The following is a 13,986-nucleotide window of genomic DNA, read 5'->3' as shown; positions in this document are numbered from 1 at the left end:
AGAAAATAGATTTTTTCCAAATTATTAGCAATTTTATAGGATTTTTGCAGGATTTTTTATTCATTATTTGCATTTTTTGCATGTTTAATTTTATTAAGATCATGAAAAATATCAAAAATACCATGCATTGCATTGAGATTTTGTTTTCATATTTTAGGATTAATTAATTAATTAATTGCTTTATTAAGATGAAAATCACAAAAAATGGCTCATTGTTGCATTTTAGTTTTTAATTTTAGATTAGTAATTTTTCTCTTTTAATTTAGGATCAACTAATTTTTATAAATATTATAATTAGATAATTATCTTAATAATACAATTTAGATTAATTTAGGAATTTGATTTAGGATTTTTAATTAAAGAAAAAGAAAACAAAGAAAAAGAAATAAGAAAGAATTTGGAAAAGGAGAATTAATTGGGCCAATTTTAATGCCCAATCCATCCAAACCCAGCCAAATCCTTTCAAAAACCCGGTCCACCCTGATAAACCAAACGCCATCGTTTTCTTGGTTTCAATCCCAGCCGTTGATCTCCCATGATCTAACGGTTGGGAATCGATTGTCCCTTCTGTATATTACTGTCCAAACAGCCCTTCCCCCTAACCCCAAAAATACATCTTAGTCTCTCATCTCTCTGAATGAACCAAACCCTACCCGCCCTTATATCCTACGCCGCCTCCATCGTGCTCCGCCGATTGGAAATCGCCTCACGACAGTGGACCACCTCCAAACCCTACCAAATTAACACCCTATAACCACCTTTCCCCCCCCTTTTCAAATCCCCAAACTATTTCCCTCAAATCTCTCTCAAATCACTTGAATCTTAGATATAAGATTCACAGAAAACCTAATCTTTTTCCTTTTGATTTTTCGGCCAGTTTCTGGGATTTTGAACCTAATACTTCTATTAATCAACTGTTCAGGATTTGAGGCAACACTATTGGTGTAGGAGAATGAATAAAGACATTGTGGGATTTGTAGCTCGGTGTCTCAATTGTTAGCAGGTGAAATATGAGCATCAGAGATCGGGTGGCTTGCTTCAGCGGATAGATATTCTAGAGTGGAAGTGGGAGAGGATCACTATGGACTTTGTAGTTGGGCTTCCATGGACTTTGAGGAAGCTCAATGCTATTTGGGTGATTGTGGATCGGCTGACCAAGTCCGCGCACTTCATTCCTGTATGTACTACCTACTCTTCAGAACGGTTGGCAGAGATCTACATCCGGGAGATTGTTTATTTGCATGGTGTCCCAGTTTCCATCATTTCAGATAGGAGCACTCAGTTTACATCGCAGTTTTGGAGGTCTGTGCAGTAAGAGTTGGGTACTCAGGTTGAGTTGAGCACATCTTGTCACCCTCAAACGGACGGGCAGTCCGAGCGCACTATCCAAATATTGAAGGACATGTTGGGTGCTTGTGTCATTGATTTCGGAGGGTCATGGGATCAGTTTCTACCGCTTGTAGAGTTTGATTATAACAACAACTACCAGTTGAGTATTCAGATGGCTCCATATCAGGCTTTGTATGGGAGGCGGTATAGATCTCCAGTTGGTTGGTTCGAGCCCGGTGAGGCTAGGCTATTAGGGACAGACTTGGTGCAGGATGCCTTAGAAAAGGTGAAGGTGATTCAAGAGAGGCTTCATACAGCGTAGTCGAGGCAAAAGAGCTATGCTGATAGGAAGGTTCGGGATGTGTCCTACATGGTTGGCGAGAAGGTCCTGTTGAAGGCTTCACCCATGAAAGTTTTAATGAGATTTTGGAAGAAAGGGAAATTGAGTCCTCGGTTCATTGGGCCTTTTGAGGTGCTTCAGAGGATTGTGGAGGTGGCTTATGAGCTTGTTTTGCCGCCCAGCTTATCGAGTGTGCATCCGGTATTTCATGTTTCTATCCTCCGGAAGTATATTAGGGATCCGTCTCATGTTTTGGATTTTAACACGGTTCAGTTGGATGATGATTTGACTTATGATGTGGAGCCAATAGCTATTTTGGGTCGTCAGGTTCGAAAGTTGAGGTCACTGGACATAGCTTCAGTGAAAGTGCAGTGGAGAGGTCGGCCCGTAGAGGAGGCTACCTGGGAGACCGAGCGGGAGATGCAGAGCAGATATCCTCACCTGTTTGAGGCTTCAAGTATGTTTCTTGACTCGTTCGAGGACGAACTTTTATTTAAGTTGGGGAGGATGTGACGGCCCGGCCAGTCGTCTCATGAGTTACCGCTCCGTTTTCCCTATATCTACTTCTTTATGCTTTGTTATCAGTGTTTTGTGGTATCGGGTTGGTCGGATCGAATTCGGAATGATTTTGGTAAGGTTTGAGACACTTAGTGTCTTTTGAGGAAGCTTAAGTTGGAAAAGTCAATAGGACATTGACTTATGTGTTAGAGGGCTCGGATGTGAGTTCCGATGGTTCGGATAGCTTCGGGAGGTGATTTAGGACTTAGGAGCGCGATCGGAATGAGTTTTGGAGGTTCGGAGTAGATTTAGGCTTAAATTGGCGAAGTTGATATATTGGCGATTTTCGGTTGGTAGGCGAGATTTTGATATAGGGGTCAGAATGGAATTCCGAGAGTTGGAGTAGTTCCGTTGTGTTATTTGGGATGTGTGTGCAAAATTTTAGGTCACTCGAACGTGGTTTGGTTGGGTTTTTGATCAAAAGCGGAATTCGGAAGATTTTTGGAAACTTAGGCTTGAATGCGATGTGTTTTGGTTGATTTGATGTTGTTTGAGGTGTTTTGAAGATTGGTACAAGTTTGAATAAGGTTTTAGGATATGTTGGGGTTGTTGGTTAAGTTCCCGGGGGGGGGGGGGGATTTTGAATGGTTGACGGGGAGTTTGAGAAATTGTTGCAACTGCAGATTTTTGCTGCTTCTGGTATTTCCGCACCTGCGGATTGGGGACCACAGGTGCGACGCCACATATGCGGAAAAGCGGTCGCAGAAGCAGAAGCTGGGAAGATGGCAAGAACCGCAAAAGCGGTTATAGGGACCGCAGATGCGGGAATGGCATTGCAGATGCAGAAAAGTGGTGAGTTTAAGTGATTTCCAAAAAACCGGATAAAGTACCGCAAATGCTGTACCGCAGAAGTGGTAAATAGGGTCACAGGTGCGAAAGTGTCTGGGCAAAAGGTATAAATTGTCTCTTTTGCGATTTTGAGCTATTTTTACCATTTTTACTTCGGCTTTGGAGCTTCTTGGACGAATTGAAAGAGGGATTTCAAGGGAACTTCATTGAGGTAAGGAATTTGGACTTAAAGTCGTTCCTATGCTATTATTTCACGGATTAGAGCTATGATTAAGGGAATTTAAGGGCTAAAATTGGGGAAACTAGGGCTTGGAAACTTAGACATTTTCTTAAGGATTTGAAGGACCATTTGAGGTCGGTTTTGAGAACTTTTGATATGTATGAACTCGTGGGGAGATAAGGAATCTATTGATGTAAAAATTATTGAATTCCGAGACGTGGGCCCGGGGGTCAGGTTTTGGTAATTTCGGGATTTGTGTCGTATTTTGATTATTTTTGCTTGGGCTTCGTTCCCTTAGCATATTTTGACGTTCTCATTCTGATTTTGGATAGATTCGACATGAGTGGAGGCCGATTCGAGGGGCAAAGATGTCGTGGGCTAGAGATTTGACCGGTTCGAGGTGAGTAATTATTGTAAATGATGTTCTGAGGGTATAAAACCCCGGACTTGCACATCGTGGTGCTATATTGAGGTGACACACACGCTTGATGATGAGCATGGGGTTGTGCACTATTGGGGATTGTGACTTAGTCCATCCCGAATGACTATTTTACCGCATATTTGATTGAAATCTATTTGCTATCATCATGATTTGTGCTGAATGACATATTTGGGCCTTGTGCCAACTATTTGAACCTTTCGGGGATTTTTACTGGTATTTTCCTCACTGTTTTGACTTTATACTTGAACTCAGTCATGTTATATTTCACTGTTTTCGTACTCAGCCATGTTTTACTTTGTTTTAACACTTACGTGATCTTGTAAATGATGTTTTGGGCTGAGAATCACTGTTTTACTATTGCCCGAGTGGCTTGTAAGGATTTTGACTGAGTAAGGCCGAGGGCCTATGTTGTGAGGAAACATTTGACACTGATTATGAGGCCGAGGGCCTGAGATATGTACGCCACGAGGTGGCTTGTTTGATATGAGGCCGATGGCCTAGTGATGATGCCACAGGATGGCTTGATATTTCGCTTGGGCCGTAAGGGGTCCCTCTAGGAGTCTGTACACCCCCAGTGAGCGAGGGTACCCATTGTGATGTGAGATTGAGCCCGAGGGGCTGGTATTGTTCTATGTGATTGCCCGAGGAGCTGGTATTTTTCTATGTGATTGCCCGAGGGGCAGTTTTGATGGTACTGTGCCCGAGGGGCGAACCTTTATGTGCTTATTTTCATAATTGACTGTCAATTACCTGCTTAATTGTTGAAAAGGCTTTTATAAAGTAAATTTTGAGTTAAAGGATTTTACCTATTTTTCACTGGTTTACTGTTTTAAATGGTTTTACTGCTTCATTATAGCATGCTTTTGTGCCTTACGTGATTTCCTTCTTTCAGTCTTTATTTATGATTATTACTCACTGAGTTGGAGTACTCACTTTACTCCCTGCACCCCGTGTGCATATTCAGGCTTTGCGGATCCTGCCAGCGCGAGTTGAGAGCTCCCGGCAGATTTTGGAATCCACGAGGTAGCTGCTTGGCGTCCGCAGTCCCGTGTTTCTCCCACTTATGATTTCTATCTCTTTATCAGACAGTTTGTAATAATTTATAGACTTCTCAGACTTGTATTAGAACTTGTAGATGCTCATGACTAGTGACACCACGGTATCGGGCTGTGTTGGGTTATTTTTCGCAAACGTTACTATTATCTGCTACTTTGAGATGCTATTATTACGCTTTAGACTTATTTCTTGTCGTTTATCTGTTAATAATTGAAATGGGAAGTGTCATCTGCCTTGTCTTCACGAGAGGCACCATCACGACCAGGTCTGGGTTTAGGGTCGTGACATTGTAGAAGGTCCTAAAAAGATTTCTAGAATTACAATAGGATCAGATTTGTTTAGAATTGAAATATCTAGTAATTAAAAGGGTAAAATTGGATTTTTTTCATAGGATAAATATCAGAAGGTTCTAGTATTTTCTACAGCTGCCCCTATTTTTAGCAAAAGATGCTGAAATTGGGTAGGAAAAAGGACATACAATTATCAAAGATGTTGTACTATTCTGAAATTTCAGAATTTAGGTTAGAATATTCCCTTTTTGATGTCATCGATCAGCATATTTTGACCCTAAATTTCATAATACAAAGAAAAATACCCTGAAACTTCCCTGCCCTTAAAACTCCAGCTTTATAGCTAGATTTCTAGGTTAGTTTTCCTGATGTTCTGATTTTCTGGAAAGTTTGAGTGATGTTTCCCATTTAAACTCATGAGTGTTCTTTTGTTATTTGATGTGTTGACATAAAAAGAGCAAGAGTCCATGGCCTTACTATGTGACTATTTTAACTGGTGAGTCTATTTTACAACTATGAGCCTAATTCTGAGTTATACTGAACCTAAAACTTGCTTACTAAAGATCTTTTCCTTCTTTCTTTCTGCCTACTTTGCTATTTAGTTGGTAATACACTTTTAAATGGAATCCCACAAGTACTGAAACCTGTATTTTATTTTATGTTGTTTCGTATGTGAGTGGCAATAAGGCAAAGAAGCCTCAAGGCCGGAATTGAATGCTAACTTGTAAGAAATAACTCTACAGCTGATTTCTTGCAAGTTGAAGCTAGTTTGAAGGATTTTGTAACAACTAAGAGGTTCAGAATTAAGAAGAAATGTCATTTTTTATCTTATCTTAAAACTGTTCTTTCTTTAGACATATAAATATATTTAGAAGCATATTGTAAATTGGTGGACTGACAGTAGTAAAGGGACTGTTGGAACGTTTTAATTTCAAATTTTGATTATGTTTGATTATTAGTTTAGGTTCATAGCAGTATGATTTCTTTGTAATAAACATAGCCTATTATCGTAGAATTTTTTGAATGTAACACAAGTTGGGTCAGACTTGCAACAAGGCTCAATATGGGAATCACCTGAGCAAGTCTAGGCCCAGGCGAATGGGCCTGGGCATTAAGCCCAGCAGTTTAACCCTTAACTATAAAGTTTCTCTTGTGAATTCCAGTATAAATACATGTCTTTTATGTTTTGCAAATCATAGTAGTATAATTAATTGTCAAACTTGAATTGTATTTTGATTTTCTAGATTCTGATTTTCATACTTAAAAGTAAATTGAGTTACAACTCTTGCAAACATGTATTATGGCTTAAAATGTAAAGGTAGATAGGCCCAGGCAGTAAACCTTCACGATTGGGCCCGCCTAATATAAGCCCAATGTGGGAAGACTTGGTCAAAACTCGAACTGGGCAAGGGCCCTTGAGTCTCTTTCGTTTTGGGCTGAATTCTGAGCCCAACACAACTTCAATATTGGTTTGGCCTTGACCAAATAACTTAATGAGCTACTACTGGCCCAATTCCCCTTATCCAAAAAATGATTAAGGCCCAATACCTATATCGCAAAGCATGTATATAATTAATAGCTTTTTATTGAATTTCAAATTAGATTTAAACAGGAGCATCTTTGCTTTAGTGAAATACAAATCTTTTAAAATAAATCGAGGCGTGCCATTCATAATTGAATCACCTAATCTATGGCCCTCATATTAATATTATAACTTAGTATAGAAAACGTTTTGAACATTCGTAGTTTTGTTTAGGTGCGTTTATAATAAAATCATCATAGCTATTGGTACGGTTCCTGTGACGTAGTTGTGATACCTAATCTCCAAATCTGGGGGTACATTTATGTGACCCGGCCACAACTTCTAATAACTTTAATAAATTAAACATGTTGTAGATCGTGGGTACGGTTCATGTGACATGATTCGCAATGTATCAAACAAAAAGGTGTACGACAATCGTAACTTGTTCCAGAATAATTCCATAAAATAACTAAAAGCGGTTGAATAAAAATTTAAAAGCAGTTAGAATGTTAAAAATGCACACTAGGTTTGAAACATGTAGTAAATCAGATAATTAGGCCAATATTAATAATTAAGCGATCGTACTCGAACCACGGAACCCGCTAATGCCTAACACCTTCTCCAGGGTTAACAGAATTTTTTACCTCATTTTCTAGTTTCATAGACTTTTAAATAAAATTGATTTTCCTCGATTTGGGATTTAAAATAAACTGGTGACTTGGGACACCATAAATATCCCAAGTAGCGACTCTAAAAATAAATAAAATAATCTCATTTCGAATAATGTCACTTTAATTGGAAAAGCTCCTTTATATACCCCTCGGGTGGTAAAAAGGAGGTGTGACATTGAGAATTAAGTTAGTCATAAGAGAGGGCATTTTAGTCAATACACAGACACACACACGTGAGAGGCATGTGATAGTCAGTTAGTTTGCTAAATACTATTTCGTCTTGTAACAGTGCTTAATGAAATGAAATCAAGTTCTTCTTCTTCTCTGAATTCTCTAGAATCTAGGGTTCAAACTTTACATGTAATTCAAATTCTATCATGGTATCAGAGCAGGTTGTTGTAATCGAGATAAAATTCTGCAGGATGTGAACATCGAACACTGATTAAAAGCTTCGATTTCATCATCCATGGGGGAAATGGCGGAAACAACAAGTCTTCCAATTGATCACAATCATCCTCTGTTTTTAGAATCTACAGATACGCCTGGAGTTGCATTTCACGATATCAAGCTCACCGGACCTGAAAATTATGGTTTGTGGAGTAGATCGATGCGGATGACACTTTTGGTGAAAAATAAGCTAGGTTTCATAGAAGGAACTTGCAAAGAAGAATTGGCGAATAAATGGAGAATTGGCGAATAAATGGGAAAGATGTAACGGGATTATTCTTTCATGGATAGGACGTACAGTATCTACAGAATTACAGCCAAGTATCATTTATTCTTCGAATGCAAAAACAGTATGGAACTAGTTCAAGGAGAGGTTTGATAAATCTAATCTCACTCGTTTTTACCTTTTATGGATACAAATTGGATCATTAAAGCAGGGTACTGATTCTGTAACATCATATTATACGAAAATGAAAGATCTCTAGATAAAATTAACCTACTAGTTCCAGCGCCTGGTTGTGATTGTGAAGAAACTAGGATTTTCATTGAGCAATTTAAGAATTTGCATTTGTTACAGTTCCTAGTTGTTCTTAATGAAAGCTATAGTTAGGTGAGAAGTCAGATATTACTTAAGATGCCAGTATTGAATGTAAATTAGGCTTATGCTTTGGTCATTCAAGAAGAAAGCCAATTTGAACTAAGTGTGCTTGAGGTAAATAAGGAACCTTTAACTATGATGGCAGGACAAAATCAAGGATATAAGGCTATGAAGATTGGGATTGTTTGTGAACACTATGGATATAAAGTACACCTCAAGAAAAATTGCTACAAAATTATAGGATATCCGCCCGACTTCAAGAGCAAGAAGAAACAACAATCACAAGGAAACAAAACTTATGTTAACATGATAACAAAAGAAACTACAAGCTCATATCAAGGCCAACAGATGGGACAACTGTTCACTGAAAGTCAATACAAACAGATACTAGAGCTTCTGAACAAAACACCTGCAGGTGATTGTCATACACTAATGGAAGGTATAATTACATTATTGTCTAATACATCTTTGTATGAATGGATAGTAGAAACAGGAGCATCTCACCATATCATATGTTATAGAGAAATTTATCTAATTTAGAAAACATTGAGCAACACAGGAATCAAAAAGTGCAGGTTCTAATAGGTAGCAAATGTTCAGTTACACACAAAGGAAGTGCTTCTATACTACAGGGATATGAACTAAAGGATGTGTTATATGTTCCAGATTTTAAGTTCAATATTGTGTATTGTAGGGTCTTTATAATGGGAAGGTGATGGGGATTGGTAAAGAGAATTGTGGACTTTATATACTCAAATGGAGAGACAAGCCTGTAGCAGCATTGGCTACCAAGGACACTGATGAGTGCAGTCTTTGGCTTATGAGATTAGGACATCCATCAATAATGGCAATGAAGCACATTTCTGCCTTGAAGAATAAAGTAGTGGATAGTTTGAAACATAACTGTGAAGTATGTCCTTTAGCTAAGCAAAGTAGATTGAAATTCCCTCTTAGTAGCAGCAAACTGAGTGTATTTTTCAGCTTATTGATCTTCATATCTGAGGTCCTCACAAGCTGCCTACGTATGATAGAAAACATTATTTTCTTACAATTGTGGATGACTTTAGTAGATATATTTGGGTGTGTTTGTTGCAGTCTAAGTGTGAAGTTGTAACAGTGTTGAAAGACTTTCTTATAATGGTAATGACTCAATTTGACATGAATGTGAAAGTATTGGGATCTGATAATGGAAGAGAGTTCTTTAATGCCAGCTGTAATGCACTATTAGCATCCTTAGGCATTGTGCATCAAAGAAGTTGCCCATACACACCTCAATAGAATGGGGTAGTGGAAGGAAAACACAGACATATACTTGAAGTGGCTAGGGCATTACAATTTCAGAGTTCTGTTCCTAGTAGATTTTGGGGAGATTGCATCAAGACATATGTTTATCTGATCAACAAGTGGCCTACATTCATACTACAAAGAAAATCTCCTTATGAGGTTTTGTATAATAAAACACCTGTTATGGATCACTTAAAGGTGTTTGGTTGTTTATGTTTCTCTAGCAACTTACCAAAAGGAGAAAAGTTTGCAAAGAGAGCAAGAAAAGCAGTCCTCATAGGTTACTCTGAAGTTCAAAAAGGGTACAGATTGTTTGACCTAGAAACTAAGATTGTCTTTGTAAGTAGGGATGTTAGTTTTAGAGAACATATCTTCCCTTTTAAAGAAAGTATGACCATTCTAGAAGATCACTTTCCTACACAAGCTTATATACCATCACATCCTGATCCCTCATTGCCTACATCTACAGACCCTCACATTCCTTCTACAAACAATATTTCAGTCAACCAATATACCTACTACAGAAGTCCTACAGATTGATCATACAGTCCAAAACATAAAAGCAGCAGAGATTGAGCCTGATGAGAAAGATACCTCAACTGACTTAGTTCCAAACACTGAGCCAGAGCTCAATGCTACTCTTGACAATAGCATATTTGAGCCTAGAAATGATCAAGAGCCTAGGAAGACTACTAGGACATCCAAACCTCTAGTTTGGTTAAAAGACTACCAAACTGCTAAGAAGTTCTCTGGCTAATGCTTATATCCATTGACTAATACCCTTACTTATGCTAATCTCATACCAGGTTATCAAGCATATTTGTAGGCTTTCTCAGCTGAAGTTGAACCTACTAATTTTCAGCAGGCTTTTACTGATAGCAGATGGGTTACAACTATGCAACAGGAGATCCAAGCTCTTGAAGATAATCATACTTGGGAGATAGTGGACTTACCAGTAGGGAAGCAAGCTATTGTTCCAAATGGGTATACAAGATCAAGTACAAGGCCAATCGAGAGGTAGACATATACAAGGCAAGGCTGGTTGCTAAAGGTTATAATCAAAAAGAAGTACTGGACTACCATGACATATTCTCACCTATAGAAAAGATGGTCACAGTCAGGACTATTATGAGCATAGCAGCCAAGGGTTGGCCTTTATCTCAAATAGATGTTAGCAATGTTTTTCTACAGGGAGATCTCTATGAAGAAGTTTATATGCAGTTGCCTCAAGGATTTCATAAACAGGGGAGTTGAAAGTGTGTAGGCTTATGAAATCCCTCTATGGTCTTAAACAAGCATCTAGGCAACGGAACATAAAGCTCACTGATGCACTTGTTCAAAGTGGTTACAAACAAAGTCCTTTTAATCATTCCTTATTCACAAAGCAGCAAGGAGGAGAGATAGTCATTATACTGGTTTATGTGGATGATTTGATGATTAGTGGGAGCTCCTCCAACTTAGTCAATGATGCCAAGACAATTCTGCACAGTAAGTTCAAAGTTAAGGACTTAGGCAAGCTAAGATATTTTTTGGGAATTGAGGTATCAAGGTCAAAGAAAGGAATCTTGCTCAATAAAAGAAAGTATGCTCTAGAATTAATTTTAGAGGTAGGCTTAAGTGGTGTAAAGCCAGTTGCAACTCCTATAGAGTTAAATCAAAAATTGACAACTATGGAGTATGACACATGTGTTGGGAAGGCAGGAGATTTAGAGCTAAGAGATAATCCAGCTTATCAAAGACTGATAGGAAGGTTGTTATACCTAACTATCACCAGACCTGATATAAGTTTTGTAGTGCAAACTCTAAGCCAATTTATGCAAAGGCCCAAACAGTCACATATGAAGGCAACATTGAGAGTAGTCAGATATGTCAAAGGAGCACCAGGCATGGGGCTGTTGATGGAAGCAGGACCTATTGATCATATGATTGCTTACTGTGATTCAGACTGGGCACCATGCTTTAATACAAGAAAATCTGTGACAGGATATGTTGTTAAACTAGGTAACTCTTTGATATCATGGAAATCAAAGAAGCAACCTACAGTAAGCAGGAGTTCAGTAGAAGCTGAATACATAAGTATGGCTACTGCAACTACAAGGATCACATGGTTAACATGATTGTTGGAAGTCTTGGGAATTAAAGTGTCTAGACCTATTACATTGTTTTGTGACAACAAGGCTGCAATACAAATAGCTGCGAATCCAATATTTCACGGGCGTACAAAGCATATCGAGATCAATTACCACTTTTTCAGAGAGAAGATCAAGTCAGGCCTTATTACTCCATGTCATGTTTCTTCCTCCTTACAATTAGCAGATCTTCTAACAAAAGGACTCACTACTGCACAACATTCCTTCTTAGTGTCCAAGCTTGGCGTGTTAGACATCTTTCACCCTCCAGCTTGAGGGGGAATATTGGGAATTAAGTTAGTCATAAGAGAGGGCATTTTAGTCAATACACAGACACAACACGTGAGAGGCATGTGATAGTCAGTTAGTTTGTTAAATATTGTTTCGTCTTGTAATAGTGCTTAATGAAATGAAATCAAGTTCTTCTTCTTCCTTCTTCTTTTCTTAATTCTCTAAAATCTAGTGTTCAAACTTTACATGCAATTCAAATTCTATTAAGTAATGTTTTCTTTAACAAAATAATTTCTCAACGTATACATCAATATTTGACTTAAGCTTAGCCACTACAATGGTCATCTATATAATTATTTTCCATTTTTAATAGCCTTTTCCACAAGAATTTGCTTTGCGTTAAGCTTCCCTATGATAGGCAAAATTTTGTTGTACGACACGAATTTTTCTATTTTACTTGGTTAAAAATGCAAACTCGAATCATTGAATTTTAGAAATATACTGCTAGATTTCGCTATTTCTGCTATCACCTCCCAAAAAACCTCCAACTATTTAGAGCTAAGCCAGTAAATTCTACTCTTTATATATATGCGAAGTTATTCTCACACATGGACATATTCCATATTGAGTTATGTTGAATCGGTTGTGTCTAGTATAGACAGGGGCGGATGAACATTTTATGAGACGAGATCGGCAAAATCAATATGTTTGGCTTAAACTTTGTATTTGTTATTAAAATGTGACGACCCGACCTGTTGTCTCATGATTTATTGCTCCGTTTCCCCCATTTCTGCTTCTTTATGCCTCGTTATCTGTGTTTTATGTGGTCGAGTTAATTGTCTTGCGTTTGGTGTGGTTTTGGTAAGAAATGAGACACTTAGTCTCTTTTAAGAAGGCTTAAGTTGGAAAAGTTAACCGGATATTGACTTATGAGTTAGAGGGCTCGGATGTGAGTTCCGATGGTTCAGTTAGCTTTGGGAGGTGATTTGTGACTTAGGAGTGTGATCAAAAGTGGTTTTGGAGGTCCGATGTAGAATTAGGCTTGAATTGACGAAGTTAGTATTTTGGCGATTTCCGGTTGATAGGTGAGATTTTGATGGGGGGGTCAAATGGAATTTCGGGAGTTGTTGTAGCTTTTTTATGTTATTTGGGATATGTGTGCAAAATTTGAAGTCATTCCGGATTTATTTTATACGTTTCGGCACGCGCTTAGTAAAAGGAAAAGTTTGAAACTCATAAGTCCGAATTGAGGTGTGAATTGTAGTTTCGACGTTTCTTGGCATGATTTGAAACTCCGTGTAAGTCCGCATGATATTTTAGGACTTGTTGATATATTTGGTTGAGGTCCCGAGGGCCTCGGGTGGACTTTGGATGGTTATTGGAGTTTAACTTGGGCATTTCAAGAATGTTTCGATGTTGTTCTTCAAGAGTAAGTGGTATCAAATTATGCAAATGAGCTCCAAATTCAGTTTTTATTGAAGCATTAGATCCATATCGAAATTTCAGAGCCATAGCAAAAATAATCATTCAATTCGAACATCGTATGAGAGAGTTATGCCCATTTTCGTGTCGGGGAAAAATAATTTCACATCGCCAGCGTCCAGGGTAGCGCGGGGCGCAATCCATGGCGCCAGGATTTGTTTTGGCTACTGGAACCAGCGCCACCTGTGGCGTCCGAATCAGAAAAATGTTATAAAACGGGGGTTTTGGCCATTTTTGACAAAAATAGAGTTGGGGGAGCTCGGGTGAGGCGATTTTTCGAGAGATTTTCAAGAAAAACATCAGGGTAAGTGTTTTTAACTCAATTTTTGGTTAGATTACTCGAATACATCGTTGTTTTTAACATTTAATTGGTGATTTTAGTTGGTAAAATCTTGAAAACCCTCTTGGTTTAATTTGAAGATTTGAGGGCCGAGTTGATGTCGGATTTTGGTAAAATTGGTATGGTTGAACTCGTGGGGATATAAGGAACCAGTTGATGTAAAAAAATTTGAGTTTCGAGAAGTGGGCTCGGGGCTCGAGTTTTGCTAATTTCGAGATTTTTGGTGCTTTTCGATTGTTTTTGCTTGGGCCTTGTTCC

Source organism: Nicotiana tabacum, chromosome 5, assembly GCF_000715075.1.
Source record: "Nicotiana tabacum cultivar K326 chromosome 5, ASM71507v2, whole genome shotgun sequence".
In the NCBI taxonomy this organism is placed as follows: Eukaryota; Viridiplantae; Streptophyta; class Magnoliopsida; order Solanales; family Solanaceae; genus Nicotiana; species Nicotiana tabacum.
The sequence above is the reverse complement of the archived record's forward strand: the minus strand, read 5'-3'. Positions refer to the sequence as shown.